The sequence below is a fragment of the Ostrea edulis genome, chromosome 8 (assembly GCF_947568905.1).
Source record: "Ostrea edulis chromosome 8, xbOstEdul1.1, whole genome shotgun sequence".
NCBI classification, from domain to species: domain Eukaryota; kingdom Metazoa; phylum Mollusca; class Bivalvia; order Ostreida; family Ostreidae; genus Ostrea; species Ostrea edulis.
The window spans coordinates 32,253,805-32,260,299 of record NC_079171.1 but is presented as its reverse complement, the minus strand read 5'-3'; the positions used below and the strand labels follow the sequence as shown (position 1 = coordinate 32,260,299).

The following is a 6,495-nucleotide window of genomic DNA, read 5'->3' as shown; positions in this document are numbered from 1 at the left end:
TGCTTGATTTAAAAAACCCATAGAACCCCCCCCCCCCAAAAAAAAACCAAAGAATAACATGTCTCATACCATAGGGCATAAACATTCGTCTCCGACGTAATAATGTTCTTGGTGTTGAAAAGATGTGACTATGTTATAGAAAATTTGTAAGGCTCGGGAAGTTTGGTGAAAAATATCCGACACCATTCCGACGACGTCAGTGTTTAAAACTCGAATTTTGTCTGCTGTCACTGCATTTCATAAACACAGCTTTAAAAATGTTCCCGCGCAAATCAGTGGACATTCGAGTTGCTGTAAGAAAGAAAGGCATAGAAAAATAAAGCATAACGTAGGGTGATAGTATGAAAGACAATTCCCGATTTCACCCGGATGCTATTTTTTTTAACCAAAACCTCAAAATTTCACTTACATTTGTCAATATTTTGATATGTGCACATACAAGGCGATGCGTGATATTTGTGTATGTAAAACTTGTACGGTACCAATTTTGATGCACCAAATGCGCATTTCGACAAATAATGTCTCTTCAGTGATGCTCAACCGAAATGTTTGAAATCCGAAATAACCATTAATGAAGTTTTAGAGGTATTATAAAGAAAAACAGTGTGTCAAAAAAAGTGGAGTATGTTAAACGAAATACTTCGATTAATAATAAAATTGGGTTTTCATCAATTGCCTACCCTGCGCACATAGTGGAATTATAGAATCTGACATCACACACACATTTGACACTAAGATCACATATATGGGCGACAAATCATAATTTAAGCCGTGTTTTACATTGTGTATAATATAGATATGATATAAGGAAGTATAACCTTTTTATTAATTCATGCGATTACTATACATGTACATGTAATTCATATTTTCAATTTTTTTGTGTGTTTTTATCTAAAACTAAATTGACATATGGTCGACTATAAAATTATCGCTTGTTACATGAACTACACTCACATGAAATTGTTTGTAATACGACAAAGATAATAACTCTTGACCAACAAAAGTTATATTTATATCAGTAGCATGCTCAAGGTCTTTTAGATAAGTATTTAACTAGATGGGTGAACAGTCTCAATACACAGTGTGTCAAATGACAGTTCAATCGATTGAGGTCCTGGCCAGGCTGGGACGAACCGGGTAAAGGACTAAATTGGAACCGATAGAAATCGATCATATTTCCTTAAATTATCTTAAAATTAAGTTTGCATGATAAATATCATGAACAGCAATGTTTTGGTCCTTTCAGGTATGGACAGTTTCCCATCCAATAGACAGTTCTTATACAACCATCATAGTTATTCTCGTAAAAAAAATCTAATTTAACTACCAATCTAGCATCAGCTCCTGAATTTTTAAAATCATTTTTGAAAATAGGACTGTCATTGGGGGGGGGGGGGAAATTTGGCATTATAGGGATTTTAATGACTTATAGGGAAAGTATTGGAACCTTCAAGTTTATCGGAAAATATAGGAATAAATAGGGACTTCACACCTATAAAAAAAAACCCAAAAACATCTTTAACATTTGTTGAAATGCTGCACGACTCGACTGTCATGCACCTGTACAGTAAATTAATGTTTACATATCCCACGTCAACCTTTCCGGCCTACATCTGCTCTTACGTTAGGTTAGGGGATATAGGCTATACTTTGGAAAGGCATACAAATACTGCACTGTAATAAAATCAACTAAAACGATCCCTATCTTTCATAGTTACAGACATCTTAAAATACTGGCAATTGTAATATAGCATACACGTACAGTGTATAATACTAATATTCTGCACGATCAAATTGATACTTTCTAAATCAAATTTAACAAGTATGTATTTAAAGATTGCTTTTCAATGTAATTTATATTCACATGTAAAAATGCAATCATTATTTTGTATTCTTTATTTCATCTTATTACGTTTTACTAATAAGGGCTGTTACTGTATCCGACCTAACGGAAACTAGTATTAACAGTCGCAAGATGGGAACTAAATCGCTGTAAAATTGTAAAAATGACAGCACAAATGTGGCTTGATTGTGATTTAAATTGCTGCCAAGTTTTGGGGGTGTTTTTACGTCACAATGCACTGCTTTAGGCAATATTTACAGTTTCGACTGAGAGTGCTAAAAAGTCAGCTGAAATGTATTTTCAAAAAATATTTTTACACACTGTATTCATTACACATTAATCATTCACATCGGTATTAATTCAACATATATCATTAAAACCGAAACTGTCACAACACGAACAGAAATCAATTCTGTCTTAGCTCCAAATTGATAGAAAGGTCAATTGAAAAGAAAACCTAAATCGTAGAAGGGATAAAAGAATAAATCAACTTCAGGAAAAGGTACTGTAATGATAACCTACAGGCAGTAAAGTTTAGTCCAATTTCAATAATAATTGCATGACTGATGTTTTGCAAGAGGATGACAGGTCCGGTTAACCCGTCGCATAGGAAATTAAAAATAATAATTCATTAATAACAGAGAGAAAAAAGGGATTCAACGATCTGCAACCTTCATCTTAAAGCTTTTATGGTCAGGGAGAAATATTCTTACATGTTATACCACTGGGGTACGGATTCACGCAAGGCTTGTCCGGAATTCCACGACTTTAAGCTTGCCTTTTATTTCGCAGAGTATGGCGAAATACAGCGTTATCGACCATATCAAAACCATATTATAGGCTGGATAAAACTTGTCTTACCAAAGATGTCAATCAAATTTTCTTATTACTTACTTTTCATCGTAGGAACAAATGATTAAAATGAAAGTGAGTTTTTGTCGGAATTACCAGAACATATTCTATTGTGTTTTGGAAATGAATGTGTTCAATATTTTCCATTCTTTTTTTTTTTTAATTTCTTATTCAAAAAGCTAATATATTGGTATTTGCAGAAAATTTATATATACAAAATGGAAATATTCATACATTGACTATACAAAGAAATTTCTATGATTCTGATCTCAATCAAAATAAAGCATATTTACCAATGTTATCTCAGAAACAAGAATCATTCTAATTTTTAGATTCCGTTCCGCGTTTTAGCAACAATTGAATTCAAATATATTTCTGTGTCATGGAGAATTGTCTCTGGACAGCGATTTCACTTTGTAATTCGTGTCATCATTTCTACGTAAATATCGAAGTCATCAACTTTATACAGCAGACACAATAAATCTGATGTCAAGCAAAGGGGCGCTACTCCAATTCAAAAACCTAATCGACAGAATAAGGAAACCGTGATGAATACCTTGACGTCAGCGATGAATACTTATTTCCATTTTTTTACCATAAAAAAGAACATGAAAAAGAATAAGAGTATCATCCGCTCCATTTGAGAAATTCGGGGATTTAATACTGCACTGAAATCAAGTCGCGCGTTAGCTACTCTGACCATAAACTGAGAATACACCTCTAAAATAATTTTTCCCCACATTCACCGTATGCATAAAATATCCATATTTATAAGTTACTTAAATTCGGATAATAGATTCAATTTGATTCAAAATGACAACTGAATACAGTATTCGTTTGATTTTAACAAGGCACGGTTATATATAGTGTACATATTCTTATTTCGAGTTACCTCTGGTCTATTTTTTAAGATTACAGTGCAAGGTCACCTTTGAGTCATTGAACCAGTAAAACCAGTATCGCGCATGCTTAGTCACATATTACTGTTTTGTCAATTTCACTTCCGGAATGTATGCTTTTGTTGCTTTGTCTGTTTCACTTCCGTGTACAGAGTTAATTGTGATTTTTAAACCATTAAAACATTTTCTGAGAATTTGTTTCAGTATTTTTGAAAGTCGTCATACAGTGGTAACTACGTAGTAATTTTGTAAGTAGTACACATTATCGCTCAGTTTTTGATGTGCCAAAACAATGTTCCAAGTACAAGTATTCCTGGGCGTCTTATGTTAAAACACAAAAGCTAAAAATGTCTACCAGGATCGTTTCTTTACGGGGAACTGGAAAAACACAGAGCTCCTGACGGGTGTCGACCGGTCAACAGGGGATGCTTACTCTTCATAGACACCTGATCCTACAGCTGGTGTTTTCAAGAGTCCGTGTTTGTCCTACTTTTGATTATATATTTTTATAGGAGTTATCTTTCTTGGATAATGCAGCTCTCCTCCGTTTTGCACAATTTGAATTGGTATGCAGCTTATATTACATTTACATATCTCGAAATAGAAGCCTCCAGCAACATTATTTGGAAAAGTAATGGAGTAGAAAAACTCAAATGGTTGCTAGTGTAACTAAAACTCGCGCATGCTCATCCCGCACGACAAAAAACCAGATGGATTGATAAATTGATTGTTGTTTAACATCCTTCTTGAGCATTTTTCACTCATGGAGACGTCACCATTGCCGGTGAAGGGCTGCAAAATGTAGGCCTATGCTTGGCGCTTACGGCATTGAAGCAGGGATGGATCTTTATCGTGCCACACCTGCTGTGACATTGGGCCTCAGTTTTTGTATTCTCATCCGAAGGACCGTCCCATTTAGACGCCTCCTACGACAAGCAATGGGTACTGAGGGTCCGATAGATACTTGGGAAATGACAGTTTTATATATTACCTGTTGTCACCAACGGTAAATGTTTGATGAGCATCCAAGAACATTTCTGTGAGATAAGAAAAAAAGTATTTCGAACTAACATATTTTACACGTACACTGTACATAGTGTATAAACATAGTGAAAGTATGTTGGATAACTTAAGGTAGTACTCTACATCGTCATAATGGCTGACTTCTGGTGTAGCATACCTCCTTAATGAAAGTATTCCTTCGGGAGACTAGAAAAGTATTTCTCATAAGATAAGAAAAGTAAAAAAAAAAAAAAAAATGTCGGGAATTTTTCATTTTTGTTTTCGGCCACAGTTACATTTACCATTGACCGGGCGTAGAGAACCATCGTAGATTAGAATTTGTATATGGAAAGAACCGATGTAAAATTAGAACCGATGTAAAATTAGAACCGATGTAGAGCTAGAACCTGTTTAGTGTTAAAATAGGTGTAGAGCTAGAACCGGTGTAGAGTTAGAACCGGTGTAGAGCTAGAAGCGGTGTAGAGTTAGAACCGGTGTAGAGTGTCTATTGATAAACAGGTGTAGAGCTAGAACCTGTCTAGTGTTAAAACATGTGTACAGCTAGAACCGGTGTACAGAAATAACCGATGTAGAATCAGAACCGGTGTAGATCTAGAACCGATGTAGAGCTAGAACCGGTGTAGACTTGGGACCTGTGAGCGTAGTGATGAAAGAATACCTGAAATTTCCGTTAGTTACGACGGACTTCAGCACAATTTAGAATGGCGACAGGCGTACTGTTTGTTAAGGAAACGCGATCGGCTTTTAATGTCAAAATAGCAGGAAGGGGTCAATGTACTTTTGACTGAGTTTTACGTTAATATAAAAGATAAAATGAGGGAGGTGGTGTCTCTATTGTTAATGCAAGCATTTTAAATTTTGAATAAATTTAAACCAATATCATAGCATCACTGCATACTGAAAAGAATATTAGATCCGCCTATGATTTCAATGCACATGCAAGGATATTGAGTTGAAGTGAACGCTATGTAAGCCCCCAGTCCAATGGCCGTCCCGTGTTTGACGTGACTGGCGGCAATAGACGACGTATCGATACTGACATTTGATTGACAGCTTTTCATGTTACAGGTGTGATTAACACCTTTACTTACCTGTGCATTGTGTATTGTCTACAGAACGCGCACACCTGAGTTACATTTTCTTAGTTGTCTACGGAAACTCCAATCACCAATTTTATTTTTTTTCGCTTAACTTATTTTTCTTTTCTTATTCCGAAAAAAAGAATGTGATTTCGGTGGAAAATAAGTTTTCGCGCCGCATCAGCGGGGGGATTTGTGTTCTTAGAAACTTCGAAATTGTACAACATCCCTCCTATGTTGACTATGATTTAATTTACGGATGATGTTAATTATTCCATTTCACCATTTAATGAAGTCGGTGATTTAGCGACAGAAAGGTAAGTTTATTTTTCAAAGTGGCATGCATTTTTATTTCATAGAATCCTTTCCTAGATATTTATTCATGTTGAATAATTTACCGCTAGCCTTGTAACAATAATTCATATCGATATGTCTGTCTTTTGATTAACGGATTTAATCACAAAATAAATGAAAATATATGGAATGCCTTTTTATTTTATAAGAGTATTCAATCTATGTGCCTCTGATATGCGTAGTTCAGTACCAACTTCTGTTACCTGAACATTTTTTTTAATTTTCAATAAACAAAGTTTTCGGACATATATCCTCGCATTTTCGAGATTTCCGTGCGGCATAATAAATAAAGAAATAAATCATGCTTTAACAACAAACACTAACATAAAGCACTGTACAGATAAACAGGCCACGGAGACAAGAAGCATGCATAAAATTATGAGGCTACTTTTCATTAATATGATTTGTCCTTTGCATAATATTTCTTTTAAAACTTTTTGGAATT

At 34.9% G+C, this 6,495-nt stretch overlaps 1 protein-coding gene across 1 annotated transcript in view; it reads left to right on the top strand.

The window, feature by feature from the left end:
- Positions 1 to 5,729: 5,729 nt before the first annotated feature.
- Positions 5,730 to 6,495, top strand: part of LOC125662857 (mucin-2-like) — a 28,720-nt gene continuing 27,954 nt past the window's right edge. The window contains exon 1 of the mRNA XM_056147380.1: positions 5,730 to 6,013. The gene's annotated coding sequence lies outside the window, so the exon portion shown is untranslated. The remainder of the gene's footprint in view (positions 6,014 to 6,495) is intronic.